This window comes from Oryctolagus cuniculus, chromosome 8, assembly GCF_964237555.1.
Source record: "Oryctolagus cuniculus chromosome 8, mOryCun1.1, whole genome shotgun sequence".
Taxonomy (NCBI): domain Eukaryota; kingdom Metazoa; phylum Chordata; class Mammalia; order Lagomorpha; family Leporidae; genus Oryctolagus; species Oryctolagus cuniculus.
The window spans coordinates 90356986-90370585 of NC_091439.1; positions in this window are offsets into that span (position 1 = coordinate 90356986).

Sequence of the window (13600 nt, forward strand, 5' to 3'; positions counted from 1 at the left end):
CCCAGGCCAAAGCAGAGAGCTGGATTACAAGAGGAGCAACTGAGACACGAACCAGTGCACATATGGGATGCTGGCACCTCAGGCAGAGGCTTAACCTACTATGACATATCACCAACCCCCCCCCCCCACACACATTTGAGACCATTGATGGCATGATGGCAAAGCTATCTTTAAAAAATTGTTTTAAATTGTGGTAAAATATATGTAAAATGTACAGTTTCATCTTATTTTTTTGACAGGTAGAGTTATAGATAATGTGTGTGAGAGAGAGAGAGAGAGAGAGAGATAGAGAGATAAAAGTCTTCCTTCCATTGATTCACTCCCCAAATGGCCGCCACGGCTAACGCATTGCACAGGTCCAAAGCCAGGAGCCAGGTGCTTCCTCCTGGTCTCCCATGCGGGTGCAGGGCCCAAGCACTTAGGCCATCCTCCATTACCCTCCCGGGCCACAGCAGAGAGCTGAACTGTAAGAAGAGCCGGGACTAGACCCGGCGCCCATATGGGATGCCGGCACCGCAGGCGAAGGATTAACCAAGTGAGCCACGGCACCAGCCCCTCGTCTTATTTTTGAGTGTACAGAGTCTTGATTAGTTTTAGTCTCAGTGCTTGGCATGTATTCAATACTCAGTAAATAGTGGTTGAGGGGCCGGTGCTGTGGTGTATCAGCTAAAGCCCCCGCCAGTAGTGCTGGCATCCCATATGGGCGCCAGTTTGAGTCCTGGCTGCTCCAGTTCTGATCCAGCTCTCTGCTATGGCCTGGGAAAGCAATAGAAGATGGCCCAAGTCCTTGGGCCACTGCACCTGCCTGGGAGACCCGGAGGAAGCTCCTGACTTTGTATCCGCCCAGCTCTGACCATTTCGGCCATTTCAGGAGAGTGAACCAGCAGATGGAAGACCTCTCTCTCTGCCTCTGTCTCTCTGTAACTCTGCCTTTCAAATAAATAAATGCTTAAAAAAATAGTGGTGAAGTTCATGGTTAGAGGTACATCTAGGGAGAGAGCAGTGAGAAGGATCTGTGCCTGTGCCTGCCCCATGTCCATGCATGTCATTGTCAAGGGAGAGCCGGGCCAGGGAGTGGCCGTCCTGGGGGTCTCTGGTTTTCTGATATAGTCCTGTCTTCTCCCTCTCTGTGTACACATCCTGCACATCCCACCGGTTCTGTTGCTCTGGAGCACCCTGGCTATCATACATTCCATATTCTTTTTTTTTAAAATGGTTATTATATTTACTACTATTAGTTTCTTTAATAATATATATATTTTAAAGATTTATTTAATTATTTGAAAGGTAGAGTTACATAGAGGCAGAGAGAGAGAGAGAGAGAGAGAGAGAGAGAGAGGTGTTCTATCTGCTGGGTCAGTCCCTAAATGGCTGCAATAGCTGGAGTTGGGCTGATCTGAAGCCAGGAGCCAGGAGCTGCTTCTGGGTCTCCCACATGGGTGCAGGGGCCCAAGGACTTGGGCCATCTTCTACTCGTTTCGCAGGACATAGCAGAGAGCTGGATCAGAAGTAGCACAGCCGGGACCTGAACCAGCGCCCATATGGGATGCCAGCACTGCAGGCAGCACTATGCCACAGCGCCAGCCCCACCCCATATTCTTTCTTTCTCCTTTGCACTGTGTGCTCCTTCACTGGATTAGGGGATAAGCCCATAGGAAGAGACGTAAGATCCTGGGAGCTGATGGCTCAGAAGCGTCTCAGCCGAGGGGTTCATGTGCATATGTGTGGGGTGACTGATGACTTGAGGCCCATGTCTGACCAGACACTTCCCAGGCTGCGGGGAGGCCAGCACCTCCTCCCTCTGTCTCCAGTTGTCCGCCTTCCAGTGGGGTCTGCCCGTTTCTGTTTCGGGGAGAATCTCCTCTCAGACCCTCTTTCCTGGTGGTTAAGAACTATAGGGAGCTCAAATTCTGAAGCTACTGGCTATGGCCACAATAAAAATGGTTCTTGGTCGTTGATTTGGGGTGCTTACATGGAGGCTTGGCCTCCCTTCTGCAGTCACTGAAATGGGAGCTAGAAACCCCTGCAGGGGAGAACCCCAAGTACCAAACAGCTCAGGCCAGCACCACTGGCAGGGTCGGGTCTCCCAGCTTTCCCCCACATCCTGCAGGTCCGGTCGGCCACTGCCTTCCATGCCCTGGGATCCTCTGATACCTGCCTGAGTACGGCCCAGCTTCTCCCGGCACTGTCACCCCTGTGGTGCGTGGGAGCAAGGCCCTGCTATGCTTCTTGGTGTCACCTGGCAGAGACCAAGGTGAACCGCCCTGGAGCCCGACGCAGAGGCGGCAAGACTGAAGCCGCCGAGACAAGCGTTGCTGGGACAGGTGTTGCCGGCATAGGCGCGGTAATCCGGGCCGCTGTGGCAGGGCTGCTGTGACTCAGGGCTGTCTGCCTGTATCAGGGAGCATGAGGACTGGGGGCATCGCTGGGTCAGCTGGAGGGAGGCCTCGGGCTGGCTTGGGGTCCTCTGATGACTTGAAGGTGCAGCTTCAAGGTGGCCTCATCCCCTCCTGAGACGTCCCCCGTAAGGGGTTTCAAGCACCATAGTCACATGTCCAAGGCACCCATTTCGTAGATGAGGAGGCAAAGTCCTAGAGAACTTCTGAAGTCATCCTGGTGATTTGCCAACAGAATGGTAATGACATCCAGGTCAGTTACAGAGCAAGGCAGAGATAGACAGTGAGAGAGCGAGCTTCTAGCTGCTGGCTCACTTCCCCAGTGGCTGCAACAGCAGGGGCTGGGCCAGGCCAAAGACGGGAGCCTGGAACTCCATGTGGCTTTCCCCTGTAAGTGCAGGGCCCCAAGTACTCTTGGGTCATCTGCTGCTGCTTTCTGAGGTGCATTAACAGGGAGCTGGATCAGAAACAGAGCAGCTGGCCCTCAAATTAGCCCTCTGATATGGGTGCCAGCCACTGCATCACAGCACCAGCCCCAGAATTCTTGTTCTTTGCTTTTTTTTTTAAAAAAAAGATTTATTTATTTAAAAGAGTTACAGAGAGAGGAGAGACAGAGAGATCTTCCATCTGCTGGTTCACTCCTCAGATGGCCGCAACAGCCGGAGCTGAGCCGATCAGAAGCCAGGAGCAGGAGCTTCTTCTGGGTCTCCCACATGGGTGCAGGGTTCTAAGGACTTAGGCCATCCTACTGTTTCCCCAGGTGCATTAGCAGGGAGCTGGATCAGAAGTGGAGCAACCTGGACTCGAACCAGCACCCTTATGGGATGCCAGAGCTGCAGGCCAGGGCTTTAACCCGCTGTGCCACAGTGCTGGCCCCAGAATTCTTGTTCTTAATCACTATTCTAGATGAGCTCTGATACCCTGGCTGTCTGCTTATTGCAGTGAGAGCTCTTGGAAAGCATCTTTACAACTCACCCATGCACAGTAGCACAAAAGATGGGATTCCTTAGAAATTTGGACGCAGAAGTTACAGATTAAAAGAAATGCTGTACCATCCCATTTCTGGGAATTTACTCAAAGGAAATGAAATCAGCATACAAAAGAGTTATTTGTACCCCAATGTTTACTGAAGCTCAATTCACAATAGCTGAGACTTGGAATAAACCCAGATGTCCATCAACTGATTACGGACCGCATGTATGCGCTATGGAATACTACTCAGCCATAAAAAGGAATGAAACTCTCCTGTGTTCTGCAACAAATGGATACCCCTGCAAACCATTATGTTTAGTGAAATAAACCAGCCTCAAAAAGACAAATATCATATGCTTTCTCTGAATGTGGCAGCTAATATAGAATACAAAAAAAAGTATAGAAATGAAATGATCACTTTGGGATATGATTGTCATTGTTAGCCCTTGTTTATACTCCTGTGGAACTGTGGTCTTCCTACTTTTTACTTGTTGATGAATTAAGCCTGTGAATAGAGTGTACTAAAATTATGTCTTTGTAAAAACTGATGAAGACGGATGAAGAGGGGGAGGTTGGGGGAGAGCAGGGGAGTGAGGGAAGTGTGGTTGTCTTCTTGGAACCGTACCTATGGAATGCATAAATCTGCTCTCTTTATATTAATAAAAAATTTGGCCAGCGCTGTGGCTCAATAGGCTAATCCTCCGCCTGTGGCACTGGCACCCCGGTTTCTAGTCCCAGTCAGGGCGCCGGATTCTGTCCTGGTAGATCCTCTTCCTGTCCAGCTCTCTGCTGTGGCCCGGGAGTGCAGTGGAGGATGGCCCAAGTCCTTGGGCCCTGCGCCCGCATGGGAGACCAGGAGAAGCACCTGGCTCCCGGCTTCGGATCAGCGCCGTGCACTGGCTGCACAACACCGGCTGCAGTGGCCATTGGAGGGTGAACCAACGGCAAAGGAAGACCTTTCTCTCTGTCTCTCTCTCTCTCTCACTGTCCACTCTGCCTGTCAAAAAAAAAAAAAGATTCATATTAATAAAAAATTTAAAAAGAGAGATGCTATAGACATTATCAACCAGTTGCCATGCTTGGAATTTATTTGGGTCTGCTTCAAACAAATGACAGCTAAAAAATTGGGAAAACATAAATATGGATTAGATATTTGATGATATTAAAAGATTAGTGTTAAATACTTTAGGTGCAGTAATGTTAAATGATTTTGCCTAAAAATGACATGGGAGCCCTGAATCTTGAAGAGAGATACACTGAGATATTTTCAGATTCTGTGCCATTTGGGTTTTGCTGCAAAATATTAGGGGGTGGGGAGTGGATGGGGTGGACAGGGTGGACATGGCACAGATTGTCCACGTCCAATAATCATCGAAGCTGATTGATGAGTGTGTTTGAATGATAGTCTCTATTTTTTGTTTGGAACTTTGCAATATAAAAGATTTCTAAAAAATGACCCTGCAAACATTTCTGCTTTGTTCTCCCTGACAAATGTCAAAATAACACCATGGCCATACCGTACAGGGCCAGTGGGTAGCATGGTGTCCAGGGCAAGGCCACAGGGTGGGATGCTACTCAGCAGAGTCACCTTCTGATTTCGGGTGAGCCACAGAGCTTGACCCGGGAGAGACACACAGTGGCTTACGAGCGAGCCAGAGTGAGTGAAGCTGGGCCACAGTGAGTTGGAGAAGCCTTCTGTCACGGATCAGGAATACAGTTTATTCTCTGGGCCAAACATAATGATCTGATGATTCCGAATGTTTCCCAGTGGACCCACTTGTGCACTGAAAGGCGCTCCGTCCACCTCGGCGGGCTTCTGTACGGCTCCTCTTGTGTTGGGTGGCACGTGTCCAGGGAGAGCTTCACGCACAGAAGTCTTCAGTCTGCAGCTTGGCCTGCACATGAGACCTCCCAGAGACCACACTCTGCTCTCAGCTCCCCGCCATTGTTTTTGCTTGCCCAGCCCAGCCCCCGCTGCAGTTCTCATCAGCCAGCCCTGAGTTCCCTCTGGGAAGCCATCATTTCCGTCCTCTCCGGGCCCCTGGATTGGGCTTTAACCTTTGCCTGACAGTCCTGGCCCAGCATTTCTGTGGCTCCAGAGGTTGACTTAAGCATGAGCATTTGACTCAAGCCAGGTCAGTCAGGCCCAGTTGAAACTCCCTTTGGGACTTGAGTAACTGGAAAAAAGGCACACATTTTGCTTTGGACTGGAAGTGAGAGGTCCCTACACGAAGGGAGTGGCTGCTTGATAAACAGAGGAGACAGAAGATGCTTAATAACATTTGAACTCCTAGTTTAAGCTATACCTGAAGCCCCACACAGTATATTGCATACAGTTTGCTAAAACCGATTTTGAAATATTACCAATATAGTCTATAATAGCAAATCACATACGGGAGGAAAATCCTGCACTAAGCCTAGTGTTAAAAAGTGGAAGAGCTGTTAATTCTTATCCTCTTGTGTTTGATGAGAGATTACAGATGTGGCTCCGGAGTAGAAGTTCTCAGCTGCAGCGAGGACCGCTCCTTTGTCATTCCACCATTCTTCCTGAGAGCTGAGAGCAGCCGGGTGACTAGACAGACTCCGGGGCTGCTGAGACCCACGGCGACTGCCGACTGCCGTGTCTTGCTGATTCCTGTGGTGAGGTGACCTCACTGTCAGTGCTTAGCTGCTCTGTCTATGCCTGGCAGTAGCATCAGACGGATCCAGATTGCGGTAATGAGTAACTATGGGCTTTCCTCAGCTTCAGACACAGGATGAGGTCACGCTGGCCCCTTTAGCCTCTAAATGCTGCATTTGGAGCTGTCGCACTGATGGACTGAAGCCTGATCTTCATTCTGTTGTAAATGTTCAACGATCCAACATGTGCTGCAGCGGAATCTCTGGGTCTGGTGTTGTAGCTCAGAGCTGACAGCAGTATGACTGTGGATGATAATAGTGCACCAGCTGTGAGACCTTGGGGAAGTTCCCCAACATCTCTCTATTTAATTTGCTCATTTGTCAAATGAGGATAACAGTGGTACACCTATCCTATTGGTAAACTAAGTTAGTAAGATGTAAGTAAATGGATAGAGATGGGCATTTATAAATATTGTCTGTTGTTATTACTGAAAAATAATAATCTTCCTCCTTGAGCAAACATGGATATCAGAAACAAAGCAATAAGGCAGAAATAGGAGGATTTGTGAAGATTGTGATCAGCTCTATGAGAAGGTGGAACATGCCCCAGACACCAGCACTTGGAAGCCATTGTCCTTTTATTTTCTGAGGCATTGAGGAGGTGGGAGAGCTATACTGGGAGGGGCTCGACAGGGCACACAGGTGGTTATGTTTAGGGTTCTGTTAGGTGACCAATCACAGGCAAGGTAACTAAAACCATGGAACTCCACCTGAGCAGACTGCAGTTTCTTGCAATACCAGTAGAGTTGGCAAGGATTTGAGTGATTTCCTGGAACATGTGTCCCAGGAGACGGTAGTCCTTGAAGGCCTGGACCCCACGTCAGTCAATGTTGCAGGCAGATGACGAAGGTAACGATAACAAGCTACCCCTAGTTTTTCAGAGATGAAATGATTTTCACTTAAATTTATAGGATGTTTGTCTTAGGCTGTGTTCTGTTGCTGTAACAGAATACCTGAGACTGGGGTAGTTTATAAAGAACAGACACTTACGGAGCTCGTGGTTCTGAAGGCTGGAAGTTCAAGGTCAAGCAGTGAGGGTCCCAGGGCAGGCAGCAGGTGGCAAGTGTGCAAGAGAGGCGGGACAAAGGGGGACAGACACCTCCTAAGGACCTATTCTCCGGATAACTGAGCCACTCCTGAGGGCACTGTATCAATTCCTCCACGAGGGCTCTGCCCCCCTGACCCAAATACCTCCTGCTAGGCCCCAGCTCCAGCACTGCTGCACGAGAGACCAAGGCTCAATTTTTTTTTTTTTTTAAGATTTATTTATTTATTTGAAAGACAGAGTTACAGAGAGGCAGAGGCAAAGAGAGACAGAGAGAGAGGTCTTCCATCTGCTGGTTCACTCCCCAATTGGCTGCAATGGCCGGAGCTGCGCCGATCTGAAGCCAGGAGCCAGGAGCTTCTTCCGTGTCTCCCACGTGGGTGCAGGGGCCCAAGGACTTGGGCCGTCTTCCACTGCTTTCCCAGGCCATAGCAGGGAGGTGGATGGGAAGTGGAACAGCCAGGACTTGAACCGGCTCCCATATGGGATGCCACCACCTGCGGTGCTTTATTCACTTTGCCACAGCGTCGGCCCCTCAACATGAGTTTTGATGGGGACAAACCACATTTCAACTATAGTAACATTTTCTATCATATTTTTCTTAACAGTTCGACATTCATCCTCCCGACCCCTTTTCTGCATACTTTTCTGTTCTCTTCTTTTTTCCCTCTCCCCTTTCCACAACCCCACCACTTACACACACTTAGATATTGTTTTACGATTTTAAAGCAAAGAAAGCGTTTTGCAGCCAGGTTTTAAACAATTTTATGTAAATGGAATACTATTTTGTATTGTCTCCTGAATTGCTTTTTTTTCTCTTAAAATAGGTCTTTTCTTCCTACAGCAATGGATTGACTTCTTTCTTTTGAATGGCTGCATATGTTTCAGTTCTAAGGGCGTATTTTATTTATTCATTTACCACCTGACGGACATATGGGTGGCCTTCCATTTCCTGCTCTTACAGGCAATCCTTGCATAGCCCTTTTTGGGCACGTGTAGAGTCCATTGCCATGAGGGACATTTAAAAATAATTTGTTAGCATGGCTTCTTTGATAGAAGACATTTGCATTTCACCCGAAAACCTACCAATCTCTATGTTGCCCTGGTGAGGGTGATCCTTTGGATAGCTACATTTTCTTTTTCTTTCTTTCTTTTCTTTTTCTGTCTTTCTCTCTGTCTCTCTGTCTCTTTCTTTCAAGATTTTATTTGTTTGAGAGGTAGAGTTATAGACAGGGAGAGATAGAGAAAGATCTTCCATCTGCTGATTCACTCCTCAAATGATTGTAACGGCTGGGACTGGGTTGATCCAAAGCCAGGAGCCAGGAGCTTCCCCTTCCTACGTGGGTGCAGGGGCCTAAGACTTGGGGCATCTTCCACTGCTTTCCCAGTCCATTTGCAGGGAGCTGGATAGGAAAAGGAGCAGCCAGGAGATGAACCAATGCCCATACAGGATGCTAGTGCTGCAGGCGGAGGCTTAGCCTACTACACCCACATTTTCTTTCTAATAAAACCATTTCCCGTGTTTTCAACAAACTATAACATAAGGGTGAAGGCCACAGACGGGTGAAGTGTATATCTCAATGATCAGGACACGCTGTTCTTTTAAAGAGGAAATGTTTATTTATTTGAAAGGCAGAGTTGGCCGGCACCGCGGCTCACTAGGCTAAGCCTCCGCCTGCGGCGCTGGCACCCTGGGTTCTAGTCCTGGTTGGGGCGCCGGTCCTGTCCCGGTTGCTCCTTTTCCAGTCCAGCTCTCTGCTGTGGCCCAGGAGGGCAGTGGAGGATGGCCCAGGTCCTTGGGCCCTGCACCCGCATGGGAGACCAGGAGAAGCACCTGGCTCCTGGCTTTGGATCGGCGCAGCACTCCGGCTGCAATGGGCCGGCTGTAGTGGCCACTTGAGGGGTGAACCAATGAAAAAAGGAAGACCTTTCTCTGTCTCTCTCTCTCTCTCACTAACTCTATCAAAAAAAAAAAAAAAAGGCAGAGTTAGAGAGAGGAGAGTGTAGCCTTGCCTTGCAACAGTTGTACAATTCTAAAATCTACTGTTTTAATAAGTAATAGTACCCGTCATTTGCATTCAAAGTGTGTATTGAGTACTTGTCACAGGCAAGACTGTGGCCAGAGTTCATGACAAGAGCCTAGGGGGATTACTGAGGCCATAAACAAGAGTGTCAATTTGTTAAGTCAACAACAGGAGTCACTGTGCACTTACTCCTCATGTAGGATCTCTGTCCTTAGTGTGCTGTACCTTGAGATTTAATGCTATAACTAGTACTCAAATAGTATTTTTCACTTTATGTTTCTGTGTGGGAGCAAACTGTTGAAATCTTTACTTAATGTATGCTAAACTGATCTTCTGTATATAAAGAGAATCGAAAATGAATCTTGATGTGAATGGAAGGGGAGAGGGAGTGGGAAAGGGGAGGGTTGCGGGTGGGAGGGAAGTTATGGTGGGGGGAAGCCATTGTAATCCATAAGCTGTACCTTGGAAATTTATATTCATTAAATAAAAGTTTAAAAAAAAAAAAAAGACTGTGGCCAGATGCCTGTATCCAGGAGGCACTCATCGCTAGGATTTGCGGGTAGCGTCCTGCACACCCTGTGGACTTCATGTTCCTTATCTAATAAAACATTTTTGTTCTATAAAGCACGAGATTCGGATCAGCTGTCAGATCTGCTGTTAACCTCTTTTTCCCTTCCTTCCTTTTTTCTTTTTTAAAGATTTATTTATTTATTTGAAAGGAAGAGTTACAGAGAGAGGAAGAGACAGAGAGTGAGAGAGAGACAGAGAGAGCTTCCATTAACTGATTCACTCCCCAAAAGGCCTCAATAGCCAAGTCTGGTACAGGCGGAAGCCAGGAGCCAGGAACTTCATCTGGGCCTCCCACGTGGGTGGCAGAGACCCAAGTACTTGGACCATCTGGAGACAGAGTGGAAGGGACTATGCCTGGACGAGGTGAAGGGTGTGCAATCAACAGAAGTGGAGTTGGGCAGACAGATTTGTGAGTCAGGTGGAGATACTGGGATGGATTCCAATGCTTGGAAAACTTTCTGTATTCATATATGGATATATGAAGCTAAACACCTGAACCCGTTTCTGATCTGGTGGACACTGCAGGATCCTAAGCTCTCTTAGCAGAAGAACAGCTGAGGATACATTAAAGACATTATGGGATGAAAAACATTAAGAGACCAGGAGTCCAAGACGGCATTGTTTTAGGTTTTGAGGTGGTTCTGTAAATTGCCTGTGTATTACTGTTTTCGTTACAATAATGAGACACCAGAGGCTGGTCACTTTCTAAAAAGGTTATTTAGCTCACAGTTTTGGAAGCTGTACATCCAAGATTGGGTAGCCTCACGTGTGAAGCCTCTGGGGAGGGCCCAGTAGCAGATGGCTTCATGATGGGAATGTGTGGGAGCAAGAGATCAGGGGCTTGCTAACAACCCACTCTCCCAAGAAGTCAGGGTCACGTGAGCACTATCTTAATCCCCTCTAAGGGTAAGCCTCCAGCCACCTAAGGGCCTCCCACTAAGTCCCACCTCTACGAGTCCCACTACCTGCCACACTGCCACACTGAGAGCCAAACCTCCAGTGTAGGAACCCTCGCGGGACAAACCGCACCCCAAGCATAGCACCATACCAGTTCATCAGATTTTCCATCTTTACGCAGACTATGTTGAATCTAGTGCAAATGCTATTAAACATTGATACAAAGTATTATTGTCCCGCACTGCATAACAGTATTTCAGCCAGTAACAGGCTACATGTATAACAGTGGTCCAGTAAGATCATGATGGAGCTGAAAAGTTCCTATGCCTAGTGACGTTACAGTTACAGTTGTCATAATGTTATACAGTTCAACATGCTTAGAGTGATCCTGGTGGAAATCTGTGCTTGTGCTCCCGGGTGCATAAAATTGTGGCACATAAAATTATATACGGTGTATAACACAATGATGATAAGTGGTATTGATATGTGTTTACTATACACTCCTACTACACTTCTTGTCATTCTTTTAGAATGCACTCCTTGCCTGTTTTTTTTTTTTTATTTTTATTTTTTGACAGACAGAGTGGACAGTGAGAGAGAGAGAGACAGAGAGAAAGGTCTTCCTTTTGCCGTTGCTTCATCCCCCCAGTGGCCGCTGCGGCCAGCACACCATGTTGATCCGAAGCCAGGAGTCAGGTGCTTTTCCTGGTCTCCCATGTGGGTGCAGGGCCCAAACACCTGGGCCATCCTCCACTGCACTCCCGGGCCACAGCAGAGAGCTGGCCTGGAAGAGGAGCAACCAGGACAGAATCTGGTGCCCCAATCGGGACTAGAACCTGATGTGCCAGAGCTGCAGGTGGAGGATTAGCCTAGTGAGCCGCGGCGCCTGTTTTTTTTTTTTTTTTTTTTTTTTTAAGATTTATTTATTTGAAAGGCAGAGGCAGAGAGAGAAGTCTAACATCTGCTGGTTCACAGCCCAGATGGCTGCAATGGCCAGAGCTGGGCCAATCCGAAGCCAGGAGCCAGGAGCTATCTTCTACTGCTATCCCAGGCTATAGCAGAGGGCTGGGTTGGAAGTGGAGTAGCTGGGTCTGGAACCGGCACCCATATGGGATGTCGGCACTGCAGGTGGTGGCTTTACCCGCTACGCCATAGCGTTGGCCCCACTCCTTGGTTTCTAACAGGACACCACATAAGCCTGCCTGTAGCAGCCTCATCCCTCCTGTGCTGACCACATCTCTCGACGGCATTAGAAGGCCAGGCAGAGTGACTAACCCATACCGTCTCCCCATCACTGGTACATGACTGCATCCCCCAAGTCCCCGCCATGCAGAACCGTCTTTGGGAAACGCACACGGTTATGACTAGAGGAAGCTGCTCGAGCAGCCTCACTCTGAAGTGGGCTGACTTATCACTGTTCTTCAGTAATGAGCCTTAGACCACAAGGCACCTCTGGGTAGGGGCAGAATAGCGAGTGTGTGCTAGGGAGAGTTTAAGGGATGAATGGACACTCGGAAGCACCATCCACCACCCGCTTCAGGGACAAAATTCTTCTTCCAGCTGTTGGCAGAGAAACCTCATGGCCAGCCCTCCCTCCCAGAAACTGTCTCCGCTGAAGTGAATGCCCCCTACCCAGGCAGCCACGTCCAGTGACTGATTGATGCAGGGCCATGAAGGCCCAACTCGGGACATGTCCAGAGGGCCATCCGTGTCAAGGTCCCCAAGAACACCCCCGGGTTTGGGGACTCACTAGGACTCATAAAATTTAGAATATAATCTTATTCATGGCTAGACTGACAGAAAACGTACCATTACTCCCCACCCCTACAAAAAAATAAGGAAAATCAGCCAAAGGCACATGGTACAAAATCTGGAGGAAGCCAGATGCAAGACCCCAAGTCTTTTTTTTCCTCCAACACAGTGACACGAGACACATAATCCCTGTAGCACTCAATCATCACAGTATGTATGCAATGCTGTCTACCCGGGAAGCTCATTAAAGATTCTGTATCAAAAATAAAAACAAAAAGCCCAGAAGGAAAAACTAGAAAGCAAAAAAGATTCAATGCCCACATATTCCTGGGTGCTGGCCATAGAGGCACCTTTTCCCTAACATTCCCAAATTCCAGACTCCCAGACAGGAGGCAGGTGTTTAGAATACAGGCCGGCGCTGTGGCTCACTAGGCTAATTTCCGCCTGCGGCGCTGGCACACCGGGTTCTAGTCCAGGTCGGGGCCCCGGATTCTGTCCCGGTTGCTCCTCTTCCAGTCCAGCTCTACTGCGGCCCGGGAAGACAGTGGAGGATGGCCCAAGTGCTTGGGCCCTGCACCCACATGGGAGACCAGGAGGAAGCACCTGGCTCCTGGCCATAAAAGCAGCCACTTGGGGGGTGAACCAACGAAAGGAAGACCTTTCTCTCTAACTCTGCCTGTCAAAAACAAACAAACAAAAACAAACAAAAACAAAAAAAAAAACAAACAGTCCAGAGAAGTGAGCCACTCTTTCCAGTTAGGGAATGCTGGGAAGCTTCCCATCATGCCAGAAAAGATTAAACTCCGCAGGCCTTCCTAGGTAAGCAGTCTCAGGCCTCTGCCTCTTACTTTTGCGTTTCCATCACCTGTTTGTTTTCTGTGGGGCTTCAGGTGCCACCTTTATGGACTTATAGAATACATGAGTAGTGGCCCCATCATTTCATCATCTAGTTCACCATTCTGGCACCTGCAAAATTTAGCCAGATCCTGCAAGGTGACAGTCACTAATGCAAACTCACCAAGCAGTAGCCTTGACACAGTTGCTTTGCCAGATGTGCTATTTTTGTTAAAGCAGGTGAACATGACCATGAGTACCTGCTATGCAGCCACTGACCTGGTGCATGCATGCTTTTCCATTCATATCAGAGACACAGATCAGAAGCAAGTTACATCTGCATGGAATGGACAGTATACACGTACAGTCTTGCCCCGGGCTATGTGAATGCTTTTGTTCCTGCTACATTGAAACAGACCTAAACCAGAAAA